At 52.4% G+C, this 27,360-nt stretch overlaps 1 protein-coding gene across 6 annotated transcripts in view; it reads right to left on the minus strand.

Moving 5' to 3' along the window:
* The window catches only part of CAMTA1 (calmodulin binding transcription activator 1), an 826,942-nt gene that overhangs the window by 674,581 nt on the left and 125,001 nt on the right, over positions 1–27,360 (minus strand). The gene's annotated exons all lie outside the window — the stretch shown is intronic.

Genomic DNA, 27,360 nt, shown 5'->3' on the forward strand with positions numbered 1-27,360 from the left:
CGCAAGTGCGAGGCGCCTTCAGCACAGCACCGGGCACCAAGCAAATGCCCCAACCTAACAACCCCCTGGGGTCAGGGCCAGGCCGGCGCCAACCTCCACACACCGCGCCCAGGACTTCTGCAGACAGCCAGCACCCCTCACCGGCCTAGGTGCTGGTCAGCCATGGAACGGACATTTACAAAGCTGCAACATGGGACCAGCTCTCCCCGGCTAGCTGACCAAAAATGCAAAGCCAGCTTCCGGAAAAGAGACAAGCACAAAACAGCGTGGGTGGCTGGCTCTGGAGGTCAGGGTTCAATCAGCATCATTGCTGATCATCAGCATCACTGGCCAGGAAGGGGCCTGAGCCTCGCACCCCAAGGACCCAAGCACCCGTGTGCTGCCCTCAGGTCAGTGAGGGCACGTGTTGGCCCTGAAATCCAGAACCTCCTCAGAACCGGAGGGCTGCGGCTTCTCCCCCAGAAGCCAGCCCCCACCCTCACAGACTCACATGTCGGCACTGGGTTTTTATGCCGGGATAACGCTCAGCCATTTTATGTGGGATTATACACTGTGTGTACCAAAAAGCTCATAAAAAAAGAAAAAAATTGAATGAACATTGTTTTTAAAAGGCCCTTAAAAGGCTATAAAGTGCAATGACTTTCATACCCTTGGGTTTTTTCCATCTTGTATTAGAGAGTTCCTCAATCAAAGCAGACTCTGGGCATAAGGAGGTGACAAGGAGGTGAGGAAAGTGGATTCTAAGGTCAGGGAGCTGGGAAATTCTGGAGCAAGCTGGCTCCCCGTGGGCACCGGCGGGCACACGCTCGGGTCCCATGCCTGTCCTCCATGAGACGGTCAGCCCTGAGCCAGCAAGGCTGCATCGCTGGGTGGGGTCTGCTTCTCAGGTCTAAGGGGGTCTGCAAAGCCACAGCCTCGGAGTGTGATGGTGACAGTGCCCCCCTCCCCCAGCCCAAGACTGACAGCAGCTTGCTTGAGGGTGGGGCCACGGAACAGGACCCGGGACCGAGGACACAGTAACATGATCCGGACCGCTGAGGTCACTGAGGCCAGGTCCCCCAGGCTGGACCCCTGCCCCACCTCATCCCTCAGGGCTCTCTCTGCGCAGCTCATAAGGGCCTGCAACAGGCCTGGCGAAGGGAGAATTCTGCCAACGGTTTCTAGCATCTCTCGGCCTCTCAGACAGGGCCAGGCTCCACAAAGGGAATCTCTGCTGGATTCCTCGAAGCTAAAAGAGCAACAGAGAGAGAAACGATGGGAGCCGCGCGAGGGGCTATCAGGCAAACATTAAAAATCATGTTTCCAAAGAATATTTAATGACTAGGGGACAAGCTCACAATATGTTGTTAAATGAACAAGGAAGCTACCAAAACTACGATCCCAGTTATGGAACAAAACAAACACATGTCCAGATGGCAGGGGGCTGGGAGGAAACAGACCGCAATGCCAACAGTTGTGACCTCTGGAAGGGGAGCTCCGCGGGTTACTCCCGCTTTTCCTCCAAATTCTTTTCTGTATTTTCAAAGTTCCGTGCAATGATTAATTATTTTTATAATGGGGATTGATGATGGTAGAATAAGTTAAATATTTAAATAATAAATATTCCTTCCAAAGAAAACATACCATTTTATCCCATTTGATGCCAGAAACACCTAAACGGGTCAATGTTATGTTTTCCTCTTCTCCACAGCCGCCCCCACAGACAGAAGGCACCAGAGGGTGTACATAGCAATGGGGATCCACTGGACAGAGGCTGGATGGTGGTTCAAGAGAGCAGCAGGTGCGGCAGGGGCAGGGAAGGGGGAAGCCAGCCCAGATACAGCGAATAAAAACCGCACTTCATGGCCATGGGCACCCCATGGGTACCCTGTAGTGTGTGAGGCACACTCACCCTGGACCCTCCCAGGCTAACATCAGGGGAGGGGGCCTTTCCCAGGATGGGGCAAGGCTGTCTGCCCCAGCCACAGGACAGGGCTCAGGAAGCCCCAGTGAGGGCTCTGGAGAGCTGCAGCCTGCCTGGGAAGGAGGGAGAACAGTCCCCTCCACAGCCCCCAGCCCTGAAGGCCAGGAGGACACTAGGGTCCCTCAGGGGCCTGCACCAGCCTGGGGTTTTGCACAGACTGTCTCTTTTGGTCTTTCTAATAGTCCCATGAGGTAAATTTGCTTCTTAGGACACCTATTTCACAGACCAGAAAACTGTGATGTGTTCCTTCAGCTGGAATCCGCTGTGTCCAGTGTGTGCCAGGCCCATGCCAGTGATTCCCACGCAGATCCCCCAGAATCCTCACAACACCCCCACGGGGCAGGGAATGGGTCCCAAATTTTAGAGATGAGAAAGCCAAGGCCCAGCGAGGTTAAGTGATGTACCTAAAGGTACAGAGTTAATAAGATGAGCAAAGCTAGCCTTCAATGACGGATGGATGGACAGACAGACGGATGGAGCCCTTCTGACCCAGCCCTGCAGCCTCCCCTGCAGGCAGCTGTCACACTCCTGTCTTTACTCGCCGTGCCTCCCAAGCCCGTCCACTGCCTGGCCCCACAGAAAAGTGGGAACAAGCACATTTCCTTCTTCTGAGACCTTGTCCTTGGGCCCCATCCAGATTCCTGACTCCTAATCAGCTACAGAAAGTGTGTCTGCAAGTCCCAGCCCACAGCCATAAGGAAAAATAAGGTGAAGATGATTTTCTAGCCTCCGCCTTCTGTTCCAGGACAAAGGCCAGGCCTCTGTTTGCAGCCTCGCCCTCAGAGACACTGCAGAGCCCTGCAGGAGGTCAGCACAGGCCTTGGGGACACTGCTGGACACCCCTGCTGGCTGGACAGCCCCACAGCAGGAAACCCCTGCCCCCACCCAGAAGAGCTCTTGTCCCACCCCTCCTTTCCCATGATTACTTCTGGGATACACTCTCCCCATGACAGCATGTGGCAGGATTGCCCCTCTGTGCTACCCCACTTGGGGGTGGAAGGCAGGGGCCATGGAACTAGTTCTGTCTGGTTGCTTCTGGCTGGAACATTTAGTCACCAGGTGAAGACCCCACGGCTCTTGCCTTCCCTCATGCTTGAAAAGGGGGCTCCATCGGCCAGGTCCCTGAGTAACCCCAATGAGCCTACACCGTGGCCACCCACAGTGAGCCTGAGGCAGGAGTGGCAAACCACGCACTGCTGTCCCAAATCACTGAGACTTGGGGACCATTGTTCCCACAGTCTGTTCTGAAATGCAGTTTGTAGGAAGCCTGGCTCAGAAGGCACTGGGCTCCTTCTCACCAAAGTCCCAAAGCTCTCAGCCTTGGAATCCCGGGGAATACCTTCCCATCTATAATTTAAATGTATAGCATAGAACACTGCGTCAGGACTGAAGGCTGCCAACGCGTCACAGGAGCCGACAACCTCCACGGGTCCCAGGCTCCTCTTCCCGGTTAGGCTCACATGTAAAGGGAGAATGTGGGAGATGGTTTGGGAGCAGAATCGCCTCCCTCACCGCCTCCTCCCCAGGCTCTCCCAACCAACGCTGCCCCCTGCCCCTGGGCAGGTGAGGCCGCTGCTCAGCGCCCCAGAGGCAATGGCTGGTGGCTGAGCTGAGAGCCAGCCAGCAGAAGGGTCCAAGGACGTCTCCATCTGGGGGCTTTGTGGGACCCACACGGGGCCTGGAGTCAGGCCCACATGGATTCCGGTCCTGCCCTGCTGTGGCTTTGCTGTACCTCGGCTGAGTAACCTTTCCTGGTAAGTGGGGTAGGAGAGCACCAGCCCCTCTGAGAACAGTTGTGAGGACGATGAGATGCCTGGTATATCGCTGACAATCAGCACATGTCACTGCCCTTCCCTCTGTCCCTTACTTACCGTGTGGCCTGGGGGACAATTCCAAAATCCAGTGCCTTCTTTTGAAAAATGAGCGTGGCCTAAGTGAGCTCTAAAATGAGAAAATTGAGGATGAAAAATACTAAATCATACACTAAAGGTCATACAGAGAGCGAGCTGCCAGGGGCTTGACTCCAACATCCAGGCTCTACACACCCAGGGTCTGAGGGGCGGGCTTCCTGGCAGCAGCCCCTCCCCCACGCTACAGCACTTGTCGGCTTTGGCAACTGGGTAGCTGTCTTCGGGGACTTTTGTAATCTGGGAACAGAATGTTGGCTCTTGGAATAAAATGGGGAAGGAAAGTCACAACAAAGCAACCTCCTCTTCCCAGAATTCTCGCCCACAGCACCTTCCAAATAGTCAGTACCAAGGGGACCCACCCTGCATGTCCCTGTCCCCAGGGCATCTAGCTCTGCCCTGAGCGTCCACACGGAATCACCTGGGATGTCAGCAGAAGAGGCCACAGTGCCACATGGGACCTGACCCCAGCCCCACCTGCTGGAAATTCAGAGATCCCGATGGTTCACACACACACCCCCAACACCCCCAACACCCTAACCCACTCCCCCCAGGGAACATCCAGGTGTGGGGCTGAAATGGGAATGATTTAACCCATTTCAGTTAATCATCAGTTCTAAAGATAAAAAAGTCGGGGAGTGGATTAGTCACAGGGACTGGATTAGTCAGACTTCTCTCAGAAAAGGCAGGAGTTTCTGTGAACAGGTCTCTGCTCTTCCTTCAAGATTATCCAGCCTCTCTGGACAGCAGCTACACCAAAGAGGTGGGGCGGGGGGAGGGGCCGCAGCGAGGGACCACGTCTCCAGGAGCGACAAAACCTGGCAAGGCTGGCCTTCTGGGAATCGTGCTTTTTCCATGTTTGTTTCCCTCTAATGAATTTCCTTAATCATCTCAGCTCTCCTGGTGCAGGGACAGCAGGTCCAATTTCTGGGGTCAAACGCCTGGGTTTGAGGGGAGATCCTGCCATTTATGAGCTGTGTGCCTGGAGCCACTCCTTTAGTCCCTGTAACCATCCGTTTTCAGAGCAACAGCAAGGAGATAGTGATATGGAGTGAGGATTAAAGAGAACCTCGTATGCGAAGCGTTCAGGCCGGCGGCTGGCCTCGAGAAGATGTTCAGTCCCCGGGACATCCCACCCCATCCCGACCACGGCAACATTTCCCAGAGGCCAGGCAAGCCACTTGAGTCTCCCAAGTACCAGCTCCTCCTCAGTGGAATGGGGACACAAGGACTCATCCCTCTCATACCAGGGCTGCTAGAGGCTGAGGTGAGGGGCTGGAAGACTTCCGTAGAATGCTGCACTTCTGTGTTGCTGACTTGCCTTACGGGTACCTCACGGGGGTATCCGGCACACAGAGAGGAGCTGAGTCCTGCCCTCAGACTTTTAGAGCTTGATGTTAAACCCCTCGAGTGTCATCAAGAGGGTTGGCCTTGGTCTGTCTCCGAGTCCCCACCACGTACAGAGATGGTACAGCTCGAGGAGGAAGGGCTCTAACAAACAAACGTAGGTAGCAGTTCCGGGCAGGCCCCACCGCTCCATCATTTGCCACCTGTGTAACCTCAATTTATTTCATCTCTCTAAAGGCAGTTTGTCTATCTGTCAAATGGGAATAAACATTATAATTACCATACTGAATGATGTGAGCATTAATTAAAATTCATTTAATTCTGGGTGCCTGGGTGGCTCAGTCGGTTGATTAGAGTCTGACCCTTGATTTTGGCTCACGTCATGATCTCGGGGTCGTGGGATTGCTCCGAGCTCGACACAGAGTCCGCTTGTCCCTCTCCCTCTGCTCCTCCCCCACTTGCACACATTCTCTCTCTCTCTCTCTCAAATAAATAAATAAAATATTTTTTAAAATAAAATAAAATTCATTTATTCCTTCCATTCAATCTTGTACTTGAGGTTCTAGCCTGAGAAATTAGTAAGAAAAGAAAAGAAAAGGCATCCAGATTGGAAAGTTAAGAAGTAAAACTATCTCTATTTGCAGATGAGATGACCTTATATATAGAAAATCCTAAGGAATCCACACACAGGAAAAAAAGAAAAGAGAAAAGCTATTAGAATAAACAAGCTTGGCAAGGTTGCAGGATACAAGATTAGTATACAGAAATTAATCCATTTGATACACTTGCAATGAACAAATCCAAAAATGAAATTTTTTTAAAAATTCCATTTGTGGGGCACCTGGGTGGCTCAGTGAGTTAAAGCCTCTGCCTTCGGCTCAGGTCATGGTCCCAGGATCCTGGGATTGAGCCCCGCATCGGGCTCTCTGCTCAGTTGGGAGCCCACTTTCCTTCCTCTCTCTCTGCCTGCTTCTCTGCCTACTTGTGATCTCTGTCTGTCAAACAAATAGAATCTTTAAAAAAAGAAATGCCATTTGTAATAGCATCATAAAGGATTAAATACTTAGGAATACATTCAACAAAAGTAGCGTAAAACTTATATTCTGAAACCTTAGAATATTGTTGAAAGAAACTAAAGAAGATCTAAATAAATAGAAAGACATCCACGTTCATGGATCAGAAGACTTAACATGTTAAGATGACAATATTCCCCCAAACTGATCTACAAATTCAACACAATCTGTATCAAAATTCCAACTGGCTTCTTTGCAGAAATTGACAAGCTAATTCTAAAATTCATATGGAAACACAAAGGATCCAGAATAGCCAAGACAATCTTGAAAAAGAACAAAGTTGGAAGTCTCACACCTTCCAATTTGGAAATTTACTACCAGGCTATAGTATGCAGGACAGTATGGGACTGGCCTAAAGACAGATGTACAGATCAGTGGAACAGAACAAACAGTGCGGAAACACAGTCTCCCATTTATGGTCGACTGACTTTCAGCAAGGCTTCCCAGATCATTTGATGAGGAAAGAATGGTCTTCTCAACAAATAATGCTGGGACAACTGGATATCCACCCAAGAACGAAGTTGGACTCCTACCTCACACCATATACAAAAGTAACTCAAAACGGATCAAAGACCTGAATGTAATAAAGGACAAAGAAATTAATTTTAAAATGGGCAAAGGAACTGAATAGACATGTCTCCAAGAAAAGATAACCAAATGTAAGATACACAAATATGCGAGTGGAAGATGTTCAGAATCGTTGGTCGTCAGGGAAATGAAAATCAAAACCACAGTGAGATCCCACCTCATACCCAGTAGGATGGTTATAATCGAAAAGGAGAGCACTGTGAGGCTGTGGGAAAATTGGAATTCTCACACACAGGAATGGAAAATAGTGCAGCCACTTTGGAAAACAATCCGGCAGTTCCCCAAAAGATGACACACATAAGTGCCACATGACCCAGCAATTCCACTCCTAGTGATATACACAAGAGAAATGAAAACATACGTCCACGCAAAGAAAGACCGTGCATGAATGGTCACAGCAGCATTAGCCACAAGAGTCAAAAAGTGGAAACAACGCAAACGTCCATGAAATGAGCTGTGAAGAAATTGTGGTCTATCCATGCAACGGATTATCACCCAGCAAGAGGAAGGGAAGAAGCACTAATACACACCACAAAATGGCGCAACCTTGAAAACGTGATGGGAAGGGAGGGAAGCCGGTCACAGGAGACCGTATGGTATAGGACTTCACTTATATGGAATGTCCAGAATAGCGAAGTCTCTACAGATAGAACATAGGGCCAGGGGAATGCGGAGTGACAGCTGAAGGGTTTCTCTGGACGGTAATGGAAGTGTCCAAACACTCGTGCCGATGGTTGCACAACTCTGTGCACAACACACAGAACCACGCACTTTCATGGGTGAGTCATGTGCTATATACATTATATCACAGCAAAGCGGTTACCAAAAAAAAAAAATCATGTATTCAATCAACAAGTATTTATTGAGTACCTATGACCCACCAAGCACTGTCGTAGGTGCTCAGGAAACCCCTGAATGGAGCAGAAGAGATCCTGGCCCCCTGAGAGTAGGAGACATAATAAACACACTAGAAAGGTGAATTACATAGCATGGTAGAGGGTGATGAAGGCTATTTATGAAAGTCAGGAGGGTCTGAAGGGGGTGGTATGAGGCAATGGGAGTAGGGTGATCAGGGAGGGTGTATCATTGGAACAAAGATTTGAAGGAAACGACAGAGGAAGCCAAGAAGCTCTCAGGGAAGAGTGTCCCAGGCAGAGGGCGCAGAGGGAACAGCCTGGGGCTGGGCCACAGGGCAGGAGTGAGCCCATGTGTCTGAGGAAGGAAGAGAACTCAGTGTGGCTGCGGGGCTGCACAAAAGGGAGGGGTACAAGCGGTACAAGAGGCGGGCTGGACAGGTCCTCGTGTGCCATCCTGCGGGCGTGGGCTTTTCAGCAAGAACTGGAAGGCTGCGATGAGCAGAGGACTGTCATGGTCTGACCTGTGTTAGAAGAATCGCTCTGTCTCTGTCCAGCCACGTTCACGGAACATTATTCTCAACAGCCCAGCGGTAGAAGCAGTACCTGCTGGTGGATAAACAAAATGTGGTAGGTCCGTACAATGGAATGTGATTTAGGCTTCGGACGCTGAAGGCAACGCTGACCCCTGCTACAGCATGGCGGGACACAGAGGACAGTATTACACTCAGTGATGCAGGCGACCATGAAACACAAAGGCTGCACCATTCTACTTACATGGCAAATGGAGAGAAGTCAAATTCAGAGACAGAAAGTAGCATCGTGGGCACCAGGGGCTGGGGGAGCAGAAAGGGCCTTAGTGTGTAATGGGCGCAGAGCTAGAGTTCTGCAAGTCCAAAACATTCTGAAGAGCGATGGTGGGGAAAGTTGCACGACAATGTGAACACACTCAATCCTACCAAACCGTCTGCTTAAAATGGTAATTTTCACATTACACATATTTTACCACAATTTTTTAAAATTAAAAAAAAAAACAACAACAACAACACCAGACTCACTCTGGATGCCAGGTTGAAACAAGTCTGAAGGAAGACAAAAGTGGGAAATGGGACTGGAGGCCATTAGCCGTGTCCATACCTATTTCTGGCACAGGACAGGTCCCCTTTCTCTGCCCTCCAGAGGTGGGTGTCACCAGCATTTGATGTTCCCTAGCCTCTTCCCCACCACCTCAGGAGCAGCTATGTTTCAGAGTCCGGCAGCCCAGAGGGAGTCAGCGGGAAGGAAGGGGACCAGAGCTGAGCCCTGAGGCCTCCAGAGGAGACCGGGAAGCAGCCGTCACCAAGGCGAGAGGAAACCTGCTAGCCAGGCAGACTGTTCTAGGGAGGAGGCAGGAATCAGCTGTGTCCAGTGCTCTGGAGGCTCAAGCGACATGAGGACAAACCACTACATCAGCCGTGGGCAGGTCACTACGACCTTGACAAGGAGTAACACCTGCAGAGCGGTCCTCACATTGTCCAGCACACTGAGGGCCTCCACAGAAATTACCAGAAGGTGGGAGGGCTGAGCCCTCTGCACTAACATTCCCAGGCCCTGCCAGCGAGGAGCAGGCTGCCCCAGGACTGGCAGCATCTCCAGAGGGGTCCACCTCGTGGGCACGACGCTGGGTCAGGGCGTGCCCACCACCACCCAGCTGAAGTCCACGTCCCAGCACACACAGACACTGCCCAGCGCAGCGCCACGCCGGGTGGGCACACTGGCATCAGTGGTGGAGAAGGGCAGCCGTTGGGCCTCTGGGGACGGTGTGGCCGACAGGTCACACTCTGCCTTCTGTGCTCACTCCCTTCTCTGCTGGTTCCATGAGAAACCTAGGGTTTTAACTCTGAGGTTTATCCACCAGCCAAATAAAGAGTATTTTATAAAATTGTAATACTGCATGAAATTGCTAAGTACATATATAAGGCTAATGTCACTGTAATATTAAAATACTAAATTCATTTATATACTTCTTATTTAAATTGCTGGGGCAACTTGCCAGAATTGATTAAAAATTCTGAACAGGGTATATTGTATGGGCCAATTATGAAACAGGGTGTAAGCACTATGAACAGCACTGTAATATGCAGAAGACCATTTATAACATGAGTTTCTTTTAAAAAAAAAAAAAAAAACAAAAAAAAAACCACAGGTGAAGAGAGAATCAGGGCCCAGAGGCAGGCTTCCGTGCAGCTGAGTCGTCACACACTGAACCGGGCAGTTGAGGCCCCCCCAGAAGGCAGCACAGCCACACCCACACCCCGTGGCCAGTGGGGCTGGCTTCCGTCCTGTCATTCACATGCCTCCCTCCTTTTCAGGCTCTTTGGTGGCATGAATTTATCATGACACAAGCCTCCCACCTCTCCTTCTGGAGCCCCGAGAAGGAGCCCTGGCCACACATGGAGTGGCCACACCTGGCTTCTGATCTACCCCAGGCACCGCCTGGCTGGGCACAGTCACAGAGAGGTGTGACCTACCCGTACTGCCTCCGTCCAGCCGGAGGTCACCTACAGACCTCCCTGAGCCTCTGACCCCTGCTTTCAGATGGGGTCAGTCAGCCTGCGGGATGGCCTGGAAGCGCCGGGCCACTAACACCCCAGGAGCGCCTCTCGGCCTGTGAGACACGGGAGCTAGTGGATCCACACCCTGCTTTGTCAGCCCCCTACCGGGACCGCTCTGCGCCACGCTCCCACATCTCTGAGCCCAAGGTGCCAGCTGCTCATTGCCAGCAGCTCACCTTCCAAAAGACACAAATCTGTGCCTCGGGGTCAGCTTCTGGGGGAGCCATACGCAGACACCAAGTCTCTGCACGTTCTGGGTCATGGCGTCCCTGCTATGGAATGGACACCTGCACATGACCCCTGAGGGACTGGGGTCAGGGAAGAGCTGCTAGAGCACTGGGCACACGTGCACCCCAGGAGGGCCTTGGGCTGCGGGGTATCCTTCTCACAGGGACATTGTAGTCTCCCAAAGGTGTCCTGTGGCTTCACACACAGCAGTGCCCTGTGCCCATGAACAATGAAGCTGGCTTGGGAGGGGCTGCTGGGAGCCCCCATACGGTTGTGAGATGCCCCCATACGGTTGTGAGATACCCCCTGGGAGGAGGTGCCCAGAGAGGCAGCAATGGAAGGAGACAGGAGACGGTTCTAGAATTCTCCATGGCTGCCATTTACTGGCCCCACGGGCCCCGCAGCACAAGAATAAGACAGACCACGCCCACCTGTCAGGATGCCCCACAGACACCACGGGCAGACAGGGGTGATGATGGTGACTGACAAAGCTGACAGCAACACTTGCAGAGTGGACACCTACTGTGCCCTTCCCTGTCCTTCCTGCCAGGATCCATGGCACGCCATCACAGCCCCGATTTCCTCTGCCTCTGGAGACCTTGCTTCTTTGTACTGAGAGATCCACAGCCCCTAGCCCAGCACCAGCCCCAAGCTGGCCTCCAACCCTCTGGTCGGACTGTCGAAGGTCCCACACAGACGGAAGTAGAGGCTCCAGGATGCTTGGCACCAGCTGTGTGGCGGAGGCGGGGCTGGGGCTTAGGGGAGAAGACGTTCATCCACCCGTCCATCCAGTAACTAACTGCGGCTGCCTGCTGCGTGCTATGTGCTCCCTGGGTTGAGAGACTCCCTGATCTCCTGGAGCTCGCGTGGGTGTGAGGAGGCAAGCACTGAGAAAAGCCCTCGGAGAGTGAGGGCCAACGTCTCAAGAGAAAGCCTTGCGATGTGATAGAGTGATGGGGGTTACCTTAGTCTGGGCCAGTAAGGAAGGCTTCCCCGAGGGGAGGCCTGAGCAGCAAGAAGGCCCTGTATGCTGTGTCCAGCGACAGAATCAGAGAGTCCTGGACAGCGGAGGGCCGGGAAGGAAGGACTTGCCACAGGGACTGGGGCAGAGGCGGGCCAGGCACTGCCCCAGGTGGGGGTGAATCCACATTCCACGCACGGGGCAGTGCTGGGCCCAGAGCCCAGCCTGTGGGTGGTGCTGTTCCCTGACACTCATCCACACATCACCATGGTGACTCCCTTCCACTGGAAAACAACCGTGTTTATTTTCTCTCCTACATTCTGGACTAAGGCCATATGATCATTACAAAACGCACAATCATAATGTGTTCTAAACTGTGTCTGCATACTCTGTGGTTTTGGAATAATACATAAAATGCTTAATAAAAATTAATATGGAAAGGAGAGTCATCAGCCTCACTTGGAAATAAAATCGGCATTAATTTCTTTGCACATGGTTACCCTGATAAGCTAGTCACGATGTATCTCGTCTCCCCGACCTTTGATACAACCCACATGGGACACACGTGCTCCTCCGGAGGTAACCTCCAGTTCCGACAGCCCCGGGGTCTGGGAATGACATGCATGAACATGGTGGACAGCCACACGGCTTCTGGCACGCAGGGGACACGCGACAACTATTTGCTGAAAGCTCTTTGCTCAGAGACTCAGGGCAGGCAGGCGCCAAGGTCGTGGAGTGTGTCCACGCAGCTCAGCCATAGGTATGAAGACACAAACCCAGTAGGCCCGCACCATCATCGAGCATCAGACCTAGAGCCCTGGTGGGCCACTGGGTGCAAGAGGAGGGCACGAAGGACCAGAAATACAAAGGTCAGGGCTATGCTGCTTGTGAGGAGTGGCGGGTGCTGCTTAGGAGACCCGGGGGGACAGCATGGTTGAGTATCTGTGCACAAGGCCTTCAAGGGACCTGTCCCCATTCCCCTCCAGCAGCCGAGGCCCCAGTGCTGCCAGGACAGAGCAGAAGCTGCAGCTCCCCTGACGCATCCCACCACAGGCTATGACTCCGCCCTGGGACCCCACAACCCCTCCTGTGGGTCCCCACACAGCTCTGACTCCTCTCAGGGACCCTGTTCCCTGGGGCTGAGAGAGTGGCAGCTACAGGGGAAAAGGAATCTCTAAGTGTTAGTCTTCAAACTCGAGACTACTGACACCCTCAGACTGTATTCTTGGCAAGAGCGGAGTGGTCTTTCTCGTTCCTTCCTTTACTGTACGAGATCAAGCACAAACATTACACATACTCTGTTTGTAAGGTACACATTACAGCTCCTGACTGAAAACGCAGGCTTGAGCTCCAGGGCCCGGCTTCGGGTCCCAGCTCCGTCACTTACGAGAACCTCAGTTTCCTCACCTATAAACTGGGCAGAATAGTATCTACCCCATGGGACGGGAGAGGACGAACGTAAGACTCAGCCAGGGGCCTGGTGCGTGATACGCGGTGATGTGATGATGAACGTGGCCATGCCATCATGGTGGCCGTGGTGGTACTGGTGAGGATGGACCATCTCTCTGGCTTTCGGGCCAAATCTTGCACGAGAGCTCTGCTCACTGCCCCAATCCATAAGCCTGAGCTCGCCTTCCTCCCCCAAGCCTCAGGGCCTGCAGGCTCAGCAGAGGCAGCCGTGCATCCTGATTCATCAAAGAGAAGGTCAGAGGAAACGCGCCCCTGCCTGAGCCGGCTCGCATTCACAGAAACCTCATCCCCTCCCGCCCCACGCACAGGCCGCCTCTGGCCGCCCGCCGCACCAGGCACCTTCAGAAACCCTCAGCGTCATCTCTCCCTGTGTCCTGACTGCTGAGACAGTTGCTGTGTTTTCCTTTCAGTGGAAATTCCATCACTTTGTACTAAATCCCACTGTATACAAAACATCGAGTGGCTTCTACTGATAAGAAGAGATACTGCAGGAAAATTGCCACATTATATACTGCCTATCATCGGGGCTATTTTTGTTGAAACCTGCATCATCTTAGGCACAGGCTAATGGCCCAGACTCCCCTCAGCCTTCACTCCACAAGAGCCAACACTCTCCACCACTTTAGGGTGCTGCCGCTCCATCCAGGATTTTGCTTTCAGGAAGGTTTTGTTGCCAGACAAGTAGGAGGCAGATCCATGGGGTCACCCTCGAGGCTCCGGCTCATCACCCCAAGCGGCTAGAGCTCTCACAGCTGCGGACGCAAGAACACAGGGGCTTCCATCCCAGGCCTCCCGCCCTCTGCGGCCCTGAGCCCACCCCCTCGGGCCCGGGGGAAGGGGGGGTCCCCATCTGGTGACAGAGAAGGCCCAGCGAGGGGCTCCCCCTCCCTGAGAAGCACCCTACAACGGCAATTTCCATGCCGGCAGCATCCGCCATCAGGTGGCACTTTACAATCCAGGAAGGAGAATTATTCATTTCGGCTCGGAAAGGCCACGGAAAAGTTTACTTCTTGCAAATGTTTTCTTTACAAAAGCCAAATCCCAAAGCTAATATGATGGGGGGCGGATTAGACAATTAAAGCAGGCACACGGAATACAAATCTGCATTTGTTCAGCTGGGTCGGCAGGAGATCGTCATTCCCTTCCTCCCACAAGTCAATTTACTCAGAGAGCAGCCTTCGCTCCAGATAAGCACATTGACTTTAAAATAAAGTGTGTGCCAACAGCTGCAGCCCCGCGACCGGAGCAGGCAGGGATGTGGCATGGAATGATAATTAAATATATTTTCATCATCCGTCATTTTTTTGCTGCAGGTGCCAGGGGAATAAATCCGGACTCGCCTCTTGTCAGCTGGCAGTGAACACATTTGAACGTGAAATCTCCCGGGAGGAATTAAGAGTCACTTGGCCTTGTAAAGGAGAAAGGGTTTTTACTTCCAAACTGCCAAGTGGGGAGCTCACAGCTGATTGGTTTCATAAGACTTTACTATTTGACAATATATGTGCCTCGGGCTGTATTTCAGAGGACCACACCTACGGGATAACCAGTGCTCCAGGAGATCTGTCATCAAATTCGAGAATAAAAACTTATTTGGGGAGATTTTCACCATTTCTTTTTATGAATCCTAAATTTAATGTCTTATTGACTAGGTATATGCCCATATTTTAAAACATTTCCTCCATTCTTTAAATCTCCCAACAGCCTTCCCCCGATCTCCCCACCCCTGTAACCCATTGCAAGGAAATCTGTTGCCTTTGCTGCGCGTCAACTGAGTTAAGTGCTTTCGATTGGCCTAAGGAGTTTAGTTGACTTTTTATTTTGACAGTTTAACAGCTGCTTCTCCCCAGGGGCAACCTCCGGTGAGCAGTCCTCAGAAAAGCCCAAGGAAATGGTACCTCAGAGCTCCTTCAGAGCCTTTCCTTCCTCTCCAACAACACATCCCCTGCAAAATACCGTCGCCGAAAAGCAGATCTGGGGAAAGCCAGGGCACCTGCCTGGGGGCCTCAGAAGGCTCCTGCTGGCCACACACCAGCCCTGGAAGAAGTCGGGGACACCACGGTGCACACTAACAGGCAGGAACACACAGAGACACATGACCAGCCCAGGCAGGGCCACAATTAGTGAGCCTTCTTCTCTTTGCTTCTCAAAGGAATGTTCTGGAAAGGAAAGCCCTGCCCAGTGCCTACTAGCAGGTCACCTGAGGCTCCGCACAGGGTCACCATGCATTCACACCTGTAGAGCCTCAAGCACTAACAGTTAAGCAGAAGAAAGGGTCAGAGTAAAGAAGAGACCCACCTGCGCTTTCCCAAAGGATGGCAGATTCCTTGCCAAGCCTTGACCCAGGACCATAAGCAATGGAAACTTCCACAAGCATGTTTGAATTTGTCAGCTCTGCATTCCTCAGCAGGGACCCGGGCTCAGCCAAAAAAGAGTCAGATCCTCACCCCCAAAGGTCAATGCAAAATGTCTCTAATTATAAATACGAATATCCTCTCTGACGGACAACGGGGGCCTTCCCGTGCAGCCACTCACTTGACCCCACAGCTGCCCAGTATGGGGCACTGCCAGGTGACAACTCCAGAATCGAGGACGCACAGAGAATACAATCTGAGGCTCGATCCTAATCACAATCCCAGCAGGCCTTGTTTCAGAAACTGGCGAGCCAATTCTAAAATCCATATGGGAATGCGAAGGGCCTAGAGTATCCAAAACGATCTGAAAGGGAAGAGTGAAGTGGGAGAGCTAATTCTACTTTGATTCAAAGGGTTTCAAGACTTGTTATAAAGCTATAGTGGTCAAGACAGTGTGGCACTGGCACAGAGAGAGATAACCAGACCAACAAATAGAACAGAGTCCAGAAATAGACCCTCGCATATAGAGACAAATGATTTTTACAAAGCAGCAAAAAGCAATTTGGTGAAGAAAGGGGGAGGCTTTTCAACAAATCGTGTGGAATAACTAGCCATCTCCATGCAACAGAAATTAAAGTGGACCTCACCCCATACCTCATACCATATATAAAAGTTAACTTAAAATGAGCTGTATGTCTAAGTTTAAAATCTGTAACACTTTGAGAAGAAAACATAAGAGAAAATACTTGTGACCTTGGGTTAGGCAGAGACATGACCAAAAGCACCATCTTTAAAAACAAAAATTCAATAAATTGCACTTCATCAAAATGAACTTTAGTTCCTCAAAAGATACTGCTAAGAGAATGAACAGAGAAGCCCCAGACTGGAAGAAAGTCTTTATAAAACATTTATCTATTAAAGGACTATCTGAAACCTACATAAAGAATTCCCAAAACTCCATAACAAGGGCACAAATAACACAATTTTTCCTTGAAATGGACAAAAGATTTGAACAGACATTTCACCAGGAAGATAGCAAGGGGTAGCCAATAAGTACATGAACGTCACCAGTTATTAGCAAAATGCAAATTAAAACCACAAGCAGATGTGACCACATACCCAGTAGAATGGTTAAAATTAAAATGAATGACCACACAAAGTGCTGGGGAGGTGGGGAGGGCGGGGAACTCTTGGACCTGGGAGCGGGAAGGTACGATGGTGCCACCGCTCTGAAAAGCAGGTTAGTCACTTTCAGGTGATCTGCCCATTACACTCCTAGGTATTTACTCAAGAGAAAAGAAAGCCTATGTCTTTACAGAGACCTGTACACAAATGTTCCTAGCAGCTTTGTTCATAATAATCAAAAACTGGAAACCACCCAAATGTCCATCAACACTGAACAAACTGTCCCACATCCACACAGCAGAACACTACTCAGCAATAAAATGAAGTGAACTGATAGACGCAACATGAGTGAGTCACAAAATAATCGTGCAGCCCCAAAAGTGAGTACAGACTGTACGGTTCCAATTACATAAACTCCAGAAAATGCAAACTAACTATAGTGACAGAAAGCAGCACAGCGGTTGCCTGGGGGTGGGAGGCAGGATGGCCCGAGCGACGGATCACAGCGGCGCTGGAGGACACTTCTGGAGTGGGCTGGACCTGTTCACTCTCGTGAGTTAGCGACAGGGTCATCAACACCCACCAGGCTGCACGTTTTCAATCTGCCCGGTCTCGCGTGTGTCAATTAGACCTCAGTGACGCTGCCTTAGACAGAGACGAGACTGTGAACGGTGCCCCTCAGGCAGGGGCCATGAGCCCGGGAGAGAAAAGAAAACACATCAATGGAAGGAACAGTGATTTGCCCGTGACTAGTGGTGAAAAAGAGTGCGTTAGAGCTCAGGACATCCCGTCTCGTTCATTCAGTCAGTAAATGGGTGTTCGGAGCCCTGAGGACACAGAGAAAATAGGGTTACTCTGCTGAAAGAAACGAGGACAAGAACACTGGTGTTCTCGATCTCGGCCATAAACGCGCACCCCCTCCTGCAGGTGTGCGGGCTGAGTACCTGGCCAGGCTCCCAGCTGACTGCGCTTCGGCAGATTACATAAATGCTTTGTGCCTCAGTTTCTTCGCCTGTAACGGAAGGAGGACAGTACCCTCCGCCTCACAGAGTTGTTCCGATTTAACAAAACAGCATCGTCTTCGAGTCTTAGGCGGATGCCTGGCTCGCTGTGAGCGCTCCATCCGCGCGAGCCCGTTTCGCGCTACAATCGTCTCTACTTTTATCACTGAACTGTCTGTAGAGACACACGCCGTGATGCGAAGAGGTCTCCAGGGGCTGAGACAGACCACTGTCTCTATCTGCTTGTCTGTGTTTCCTTACTTTTCCTCCTTGCTGCTGTATCACTTCAAAATGGGAAGTCTTAAGTAAACAAACCCACCAAATAAGCTAGAGCTGCGTACTACCAGCACACTTCAAAGGCAAGTCCCCCACGGGCGCTGAGCCCACAGCCTCTCCCTTTCCTCAGATGCCCGAGAAGCCCCCCGACAAGAGCCCAGATCAGAACCTTCACCTACAGTGGGTTAACATGTTGGAGGTGTGACTACAGGTCTCTCTTCACCCCCCATTTCTTGTAGCCTATAATTCTGACCCGACCAAGGGCATCTACACCCCGGGGTAAGTGGTGTCTACACTCGGGGGAAGGGCTGCTCCGTCGGCCAGAGAACCCAAGAACGGAGGCCACGATCTGGACGTATGCTGAGGAGGTACAAGGGACACCCCACCAGCGGGGGCCTTTTCCTGCCCATAGCGGAGCTGGAGGGAGAGTGGGGACTGCACCTCAGGGGCCCAGGTCCAACCCCCTCCCCGCCCTGGGGATGGGTGCCATGAGAACCCCACAGAGGCCTCATCCCCCAAGTGGAGCTGGCAGCATTCACCAAAGAACAGAGATGACTGCTGGGGGCGCGGGGGCAGCTGAAGGACACCTCACCTACTCAAGAGGGCTGCAAAAGCACCTGAATAGGACCCGGCCCTAAAGAGGCCTTGCATGGGGTCAGAGGCGCACAGCAGTGACTTGTGTGGGGTGCCAGCCAGGGGCCTGAGGAAGCGGCAGTCACTCAGGACCAGAACCCTCACCCCCACGCCCGCCTCACGCACCAACAGGCCCAGTAATGGATTAAGGAAAGCTTTAAATTGACTTAGAAACCCCAGAACTAAATGAGATTATGTTCCTGTGGCCTGGTGGAATGAAGGATTGAAACAGAAATTAAATTCAGTTAGCGAAAGAGAGAGAGAGAGAGCACTCTGTGTTGCAGACCCCTGAGTTGTGGCTCGAGCTGGGTCCTGCTACACACTTGAACATGGTCACTGCCAGTTCCACACACAAAAGCAGAGCCAAGTGCACAGGGAGGGTCGCAGCCCACCAGGCCCCACACACACAAGGGAGGGAAACCTGCATCTTGTCCCCGGGAGCTCACCCCCACGGGAGACGGGTGTGCAGACAGATGATGACAAGGTTGCAGATTACCAGGGGAAAGGGGGAGGCAAATCCTGTCCTGCGGAGCCTCCAAAGAGGGTGCCTGGGCAGAATTTGGAAGTCTCCTGGGATGGATGAGGGCATCTGAAGCAAGCGCAAAGGCAACTTAAGTCTGAAAGGGGTTCCCCCAGGGGTGCCTGGCGGGCTCAGTCGTTAAGTGTCTGCCTCCTTCGTCTAAGGTCATGATTCCAGGGTCCTGGGATCAAGACTCACATATGGCTCCCTGCTCAGCGGGGAGCCTGCTTCTCCCTGTCCGTCCCACTCTCCCTGCTTGTGTTCATGTTCTCCCTGTGTCTCTCTCTGTCAAATAAATAAAATATAAACAAACAAACAAATAAATAAATATTAAAAAATAATAAAAGAGGTATCCCCCAGCAGGAGTCTACAACTTAACGAAGGACACACATACCACGAGGATGGCAATGGGGTCATCACTAAGTTCCACGGAGGGTGAAAGTGGTGGCCCCCAAGTGCTCACTGATGGACTCATGTCTTTTTTTTTTTAAGATTTTATTTATTTATTTGACAGAGAGAGATCACAAGTAGGCAGAGAGGCAGACAGAGAGAGAGAGAGAGAGAGAGAGAGAAGCAGGCCCCCTGCTGAGCAGAGAGCCTGATGCGGGACTCGATCCCAGGACTCCGGGATCATGACCTGAGCTGAAGGCAGAGGCTTTAACCCACTGAGCCACCCAGACGCCCCTGGACTTATGTCTTTTGTGAGGGTTTCTTTTTCGAAAAAAATATTTATTTGAGAGAGAGAGTATGCGTGGGAGTCAGGGGAGGGGCAGAGGGAGAGACTCGCAAGCAGACGCCCTGCTGAGCATGAAGCCCAACACTGGGCTCGATCTCATGACCCTGAGATCATGACCTGAGCCAAAACCAAGAGTCAGACGCTTAGCCGACTGAGCCACCCAGGGACCCCTTTGACCCATGAGATGAGAAAAGGGACAATGCAGCACATTTTCAATAAAGCTAAACTGATTCCAGTTAAAGAACTGTCCTTTATTCTGAGACTGTGTCTTTCTAGCTTTTCTTTCATGAAATGTTAATGATACACGGTTGCTAGACTTTTTCTTTCTTCCTTGGCAAAATTAAAAGTTGGTGACCCTGTAAGTCCCTTCCATTTAAAAAAAAAAAAGGCAAAAAACAACCGGCATTGTCCTCTGAAAACACTCAGAAGGACGTATCTGCTGGGTACCCATGATGGCCCAGGCCAGGGTCCAGGTACAGAGAGAACAACAGTGAACGGCACAGATGCAGGTGTAGACATGGTCTCCACCTGGATGAAGCTCGTGTTCAAAAGGCTGTGAAGAGTAAATCATGAGGCTGGCGTTTTCTTGAGACAGGGCCCACACGGACACCTCATTGAGAAGTGAAATGTGAAATGAGGCCTGAAAATGAGCTGGTACCAGCCATGGGAGTGGCTGAAGACAGAGGGTCCCAGGTAGGGGGAATGGCAAGTGCAAAAGTCCGGAGGTGAGATCTTAAACGGACAAAGAGCCAGTGAGGAAGCCACAGTGCAGAGGCACACAGCTAGAACCGCACGCAGGGAAGGGCCTATCTGGGAACAAGGCAGCCAGAGGCATCTTCCAGGGGCAGACAGAGATAATGAACTCTTCCTTGGGGAGGGTTCAGATGGGAGCAAAGGTAAAAAAGAGGTCTGTGTGAGAGCCAGAAAGGAAGAAGCAAAGCCCTTGGCTGAACACCTGTTCAATGATACACAGCCCTGCCCACCTGGGTTTATACTTGGTCTGTACCTAAGACACAGGCATCTGCTGAAAAGGAAGGGACAGAACACTGGTTCCTGCTCTGATCCCTGCAGAGTGGGCACGGCATCTCGAAAGCCTTTTTAGACTCCCTATCTTGGAAGTCCAGTGGTTTGGGGAGCTCCCTGCCCACCGAAGCAATGGATTTCAGTACTTTAGGCTGAGACCACGTACCCACCAAAACGACAATGGGTATTCTCAGCTCTGAACGACAAATGTGATTTTCCTGAGTATCAGCAGCACAGCCACAGATCAGAAAGCACTTTGGTGAGAGGGAGGGTTTTCTTAATTCCTATCCTGGAGGATTCAGACCATCAAGTTCTTCCATAAGTGTGGAGAAGATGCCCTTCCATCCCCACCCCTGCTCCACAGCTGATGCCCCCAGCAGGAGAACAGGAGACAGAGGGAGCAAGGGTGTGACGCCCACCCCTGCCTGTCCCGAGAGAGGAGGGAGAAGATGGGACAGAGGAAGAAGGTGGGACGAGATCCTCATCCTCTCTCCCACACCACCCCAGAAGGGTATGTAGGACTCTGAGAGCCTGAGGCCTAATGATCTGCTTCCCGGAAATGAGGAGAGTCACAGGCTCTAGGAACATGGTTCCCAAACTGTGTACCGAGGCGCCCTGCGGTACCTTGGTAAACTCCTGGCAGGCCAGCAGTTACTGAGCAATACGAAGTACCCGTCAGACACTGTTGGAACTACTAGCTTGGAGTGGTTTACAGTTTCATAGGCACATCAAGTGACATCCCTTCTGAGCGAGTGATGTCACTACGCAGCTGGCTTTTCAGGGCTTGCTGGGATAAGCCAGTGCCTTGAAAAAATCAGTATATCACGACGCTGGTGACACCCACTATGATTCCGGGATGTGAGGAGATGTCCACTGACCAACGGACACACATATCCCGTTAGTAAGTAATTTGGTTATTTAAGAACGAAATAAAACCTTATGAGTATTATATTTTCAAGCTGCTATTAAGTTGTTGGGACACAGCTCTTTATTAAGATTTTTGGATCTAACTACTTACTAAACAGAACCATGAAGTATTTCTTGCAGCCTAGGGACATACGGAGGCACATGGGAGGTCAAGAACCAAGGAAGTTTGGGAACTTGTGCTCAGGGGGGAACTTGGCCCAAGGCCCCTCTCAACACTGAGCAGGCAGATGGCCAATAATGAGTAATCAGTGCCACCGAACATGCCAGGTGCTGTCCGAAGGGACTGACTTGGTGTGGAAGTGGAGGCCGCTGCTCCACTTGGTAGTGTCACTACTTGGTAGTGATCAGTCAGCGGCAGTGTCATCACTGTTGTATTATTAGGGCTTTTCTTCTCAACAGGACACCGGTCAGAGGTGGGGGTGCGGAAGGAAAGGAAGGTCCCCACTGCTATTCAGCTGGTGGGGGGGAGGCACCCACAGCCTGCCTCTCACACCACACAAGGTCCCCAGGGGGAGGGATCAGCAGAGGGCAGTTTAATGCCTTGTTAAGAAAAGCTGAGGGCTCTGATGGTCAAGGCAGAAAGGTCTTGGCCTCTTGGTCTCACAAGATAGAACCAGGCTCCACCTAGGAGGACTCCTTCCCCAAAGTCCGGATGGGGCCATTGCTCCTGGAGTACACAGCTCTCAACAGAAGGGACCCTCACCCTCAGCTACCACCAGGTCCCAAGGACACACCCCTCCCCGTAGCCCAGGGTACAGAGGGGTCTCTGAGAGGCACTCCGGAAGACTGAACATGGACCCAACACAGCCAGGCAGAGACAGAGTAACAGGACAGGCCGCAGCAAACCATTGGACTACTCGCCCGAGTGGAGCCCTCCTGTCTCACCAGCAAGCTCAGGCTGCCTGGAAAGAAGCTACATGCTCTCCGAGGCACATGGGAGTGACCGTGTGACCCTGGGACACAGTGGGCAAGGCATCAGAGGTGAGGGACGCGGGAGAAAGTGAGGGTTAGGGTTAGGACTGAGCAGCCCCGTGGCCCAGTTCCACGGAGGAAGGCAAGGAGCAGGTTCCAAAATAGCTTCCCCAAGTCCCCAGGCTCCGGGAGCCCACCTTCCCTTCAGCCCGCAGCCACCACAGGCCCAGCACAGCCTGGGGCCAACATCTGCTGCCGCAGGGCAGGCCCCCACCCTACCCAAGAAAGCTAGTCTGTGTTCCAGGGAGAAAATGCCCAGAGAAAGCAGACCACGAGGCAAACTCAGGCTGCCAGAGTTCATCAAAATCGCTATTTGCAAGATTTCTATCTGCCCGACTCGAATCGTTTCAATTCCAAAATGCTAGATTCCCCGGTATAGTAATAGAAAGGGTATTCATAGGCACTCCAGCTTCCAATAAGATGTAAAAACTTAGCTCACATTTTTTAAAGTTTATAAATAACCTCAGAAAAGAAGCTGGAACACGCTTCTTAGTAAATACAGCTGACCCATTTTCCTCATTCTTCACCAGGAATAAAGCGACTGTTACCACGGAAAGTACAGGAGAGTCTAAATATACATTCCCCCGCACAGGCACCCAGATCAGACGAGCGGAGTCGACACCCAGGCGCTGAAGGAGGGAGAAGCCAGGCCAAGGAGGGGCAGCCCCCGGCTACCTCCCCACACTTGAGAGGCCAGGGTGGAGAGAGGGGGGGTGTGGAGTGCCATGTCCCAGCTCTGGAAGGGGACAAGCCCTGGCTCCCGGCTCTACGGCCCACTGCTCACTGCTCCAGCCAGGCTTCCCCCTGACCTGCGTCCTCCCAGCAGCTGGCTTCTTTTCCAGCATCTTGTGCGTTTCTACGGCCTATCCCCACAGCGAGCAGGGAAGCTCCCTCTGGGCCCACCTTCCATCCAGCGCCCAGAACAGGGCCTGGCACGTGATAAACATTGATCCAATGAACGGATTCATGTCTGCGTGGCCAGGCCTGACCTAGCTTGTGTTCTGAGCACTCTTTCCTGATTACGGGCGGGCTTCTCCCTCATCCGGGGGGCTGCAGACCGGTCTGTCTGAAGGCCATGGAGGGAGTCCTTGTTTCTGATTAATTTTATACCCAGGGAACTCTTTCTGCCCCTCCTTTTGGCAGCAGCTGGTATAATAAAATGATCCACCAAACCCAGCAGGTCTGGCTGACTCCGAGAAGGAACATACGTAACTCTCTGGGCAGTCCCGTGGGGAAGGTAAGAGGGTCTGTCCACTGTTCTGTCCCGAGGACCGGGAGCTGCGCCCAGCACACGACAGCTGCTCAGTCACTATCCATGAGGGGGCTCCCCAGGCAGAGCCAATGGTGGGCGTCTGACAGCTTCCTGAGGACCCTCAGAGGTGGCCGTGCTTCCCGCAGGGCTGGGAGCACACCCACTGCCCCAGAAGAACTGTCCTCAGAGGGGCTGCAGATAGGGCAGAAAGGCCAAGCCTCCCAGCTCTATTCTTCAAGGAACCCCAGCAAACACAGAGAAGGGGTCCGCTCTGGAGGGCCCCCTAGGGATGGGGCTTGTCACCTGGAGAGAACCAGAAACTTCCCTCAGACATTTCAAAGCATCAGAGTCTGCAGAGTGTCTGCTGCCCAGGGACGGAGGCAGGAGGGGCAGACACACGGCCCGTGGGCAGAGGCGGAGGATACGCAGGGAGGCTTTACAGAGAAGCTGGGAGGCTGGCAGCCGGGAAGCCCGGCCAGACCCAAGGGGAGGCACCTGGCTTCGGGTCACCGGGAAGCCAATAAACGGCACATCTCCCACTCTTTGCCCTGCCCCTCCTGACGTTAAACGCACCCCAGCGGGCCAGCTCGTCACCACCGGTAGTCGGTAGTCGCTAGTGGCTAGTCGGCTGCTTCTTGCATTCGAGACACTTCCCAGCTGGTTGAAACCTGTTTCCCTGCCCCATTTCACACATCCGACCTGGGACAGTCCAGGCTTTGTGACAGAGACCAGCGAGGGCTGCCAGCACCATGCTGGGGACTGGGCTGCGTGGTTGGGGGGGGAGGGTCCGCTACTCCTCCTCACCCTCCCGGGACCCTTACATAAAACCTCCTGGAACACAGGAAAGTCCAGAGCACCTCTGAGAACCAAAAGCCATCTAGCCCACCAGCCCATTCGCCCACACCAAACAGAGCCCCTCCTGCACGCTGGTCAGGGGCCACTCCCAGCCTGACCACAGGCATCGAGGGGCACAGGTCCTCCAGAGCCCCTCCTCTCACATCACCAGCCCCTGCATGCCGGCCCAGTGCCTTGCACGTAGAAGGTGCTCACCCAGGACTAAAGGCTGCCCTACCAGAGAGAGTGAGCAGGTGCCTGGGATTCTGCGAGTTCACGCCAGATTCCTGAAGTCTCTATTCTTTTACTGGTTGTTTCTCTAGATTGACTTCAATTCATCATCTTGGTTATGATCATAAAGGAGCTTAATTGATACTTAGTTGGTGGAATCTACCTTACCTAGGAAATTTATTACTCCAGAGAAGTGCAGGCAGGGACTAACAAGCAGCACTCGCCACCCATCAGCAGCGAGCCGCCGACTTTCTCCTCCCTCTGACTTGTTCCTGAAACACGTACGGAGGGGAGGGGACTCCCAGGATCTCAGCGCCCCAGATTAAAACCTGGCTTTCCAGGGAGCTTGGGAACCATGCAGTGCTTTTTTTTTTTTTAATTTTTTTTAAATTTATTTATTTGACACTCAGAGATCACAAGTAGGCGGAGAGGCAGGCAGAGAGAGAAGAAGGGAAGCAGGCTCCCTGCTGAGCAGAGAGCCTGACTCGCGGCTTGATCCTAGGACCCCGGGATCATGACCTGAGCTGAAGGCAGAGGCTTTAACCCACTGAGCCACTCAGGCACGCCCCCCCCATGCAGTGCTTTTATTTAATTAATTTATTTTTTTTTAAAGATTTTATTTATTTATTTGACAGAGAGAGATCACAAGTAGACGGAGAGGCAGGCAGAGAGAGAGAGAGAGAGAGAGAGAGAGGGAAGCAGGCTCCCTGCTGAGCAGAGAGCCCGATGCGGGACTCGATCCCAGGACCCTGAGATCATGACCTGAGCCGAAGGCAGCGGCTTAACCCACTGAGCCACCCAGGCGCCCCCATGCAGTGCTTTTAAAACATGTCTGCAAACCCCTTGGATTCCTCCCATCGGAAAGTCGAGTCTAAGTCCCCTCTCCTTGAGCAATGGCACATGGGAGGGACACTGTGTGCTTCCATGGTCTACCTGGTTCTCGCAGGACACGCACCTCTGGGACCCACGTGCAGGCTGGCTGTCCGGAAACTGCCGTGGAGACCATGTGGGGAGGAGGGTAAACCCCAAGTAGCCCCCACTGGGCTAGCCGTTTGCATCTTCCCAAACACACGAATGGCACCAGGCCCCAAGCGAGAGCCCCCTGGCCACACCCAGCTAGCCTGCAGCCCCAGGAGAGGTGACAACAACAAACGAATTTGCTAGGTCTGCTGCGATTTGTGACAAAACCAGAAACGCTGGAATGATACAAAGACCTCACAGGCTCTGGGGCCCTGGCCAGGCTTCCTCCCTCCTATTACTCATCTGAAATGGAAATGGGGACCAGGAACGGATTTTTGTCAGCCTTTAAATAAACAAGAGAAAGAAAGAAAGAAAAAAACAAAAACAGGTACCGCGGAACAAATTCCTCCTAAAGCTAACTTTATTCCATTTGAAGAAATATTCTTTGTTTTGAAATTACGTCCCTCTTATATGGTTGGTGCTAACATAGTCTTCCTTTTACGAATGAGGAGATAGTAGCTGGTGATTGGCTTTTAATGGCCTCACTTGGTCAAATTAAAAAGTTTTTAAAATTGGACCAGCCCATGACATCTAGCGACAGGGAACCCACACGGTTAGATGGCCTCAGATCACTTCCACATCTGATAGGCTGTGATTTATGAAATTCCCTACAGAAAAGAGGGAGCTACCTCATCTCCCTGCAGACACACTCTACAAAGCCCAGCCCCGGCTTATCAGCTCAGACACCTGGCTCTGCTTTAACACAGCTCGTCGGTCATGTGACGGGTCCTTCACAGGCTCCTGCAAACCATTCCACCAAAGGCGGCAGCCTCCAGCCTGCCTGCCCTGCTTCCGGGGGCCACTCCTCCGGCGGGGCCCTCCCCGGCTCGAAGGCCAGCCAGTGGGTGGAGAGCGTGAAGCTCCCACAGAAACAATCCCGCCAAACCCCAGCACAAAGCGCGTGGCTTCTGAGCCCAGCATCTCTCCAGCAGCATCTGGCCTGTCCGAGGCCGGGGCAGCTCCGCACAAAGAGAGAAGCAACGAACCTCCAGAAGAAGGTGTCAGCAGATCTGCACTTTCCAAAAACAGAGTGTTTTGGAACACAACGATGCCAGCCAGAAAACACTGTGGACTTCGTTTCTAAAATGGAGAAGCGGCCTGCAAGGTTTCACTCTTCAGTTCCCGGCTTGCAGGGTCTTACCTGGCCTCCTGCACCTGTGTGACTCTGGGGCCGCCACAGCTCAGGGAGAGGCCACTGCAGCTGCCAGCCAGACTGGCCCAGGGTCTCGGGCTCATCTCCCCTGCAGCACGAGGTCTGAGGCCAAGGAGGAGGAAGGGACAGGCGCCTACAGCGCCGGGAGACCCGCCTGCGGTAACACAGTGGGGTCCCTGAGCACGTGTGTGTCTCAGCCACGCCACTGTCCGCCACGGGGCACCCAGGAGTCCGGCCTCCACCCTCTGCCCGGCCCGCGTGCAGACACAGAGATGGGCACGACGCCTCTGGGCCGTTCCGGAGAGGCTGCAGGCAGGACCG

Source organism: Lutra lutra, chromosome 4 (assembly GCF_902655055.1).
Source record: "Lutra lutra chromosome 4, mLutLut1.2, whole genome shotgun sequence".
Taxonomy (NCBI): Eukaryota; Metazoa; Chordata; class Mammalia; order Carnivora; family Mustelidae; genus Lutra; species Lutra lutra.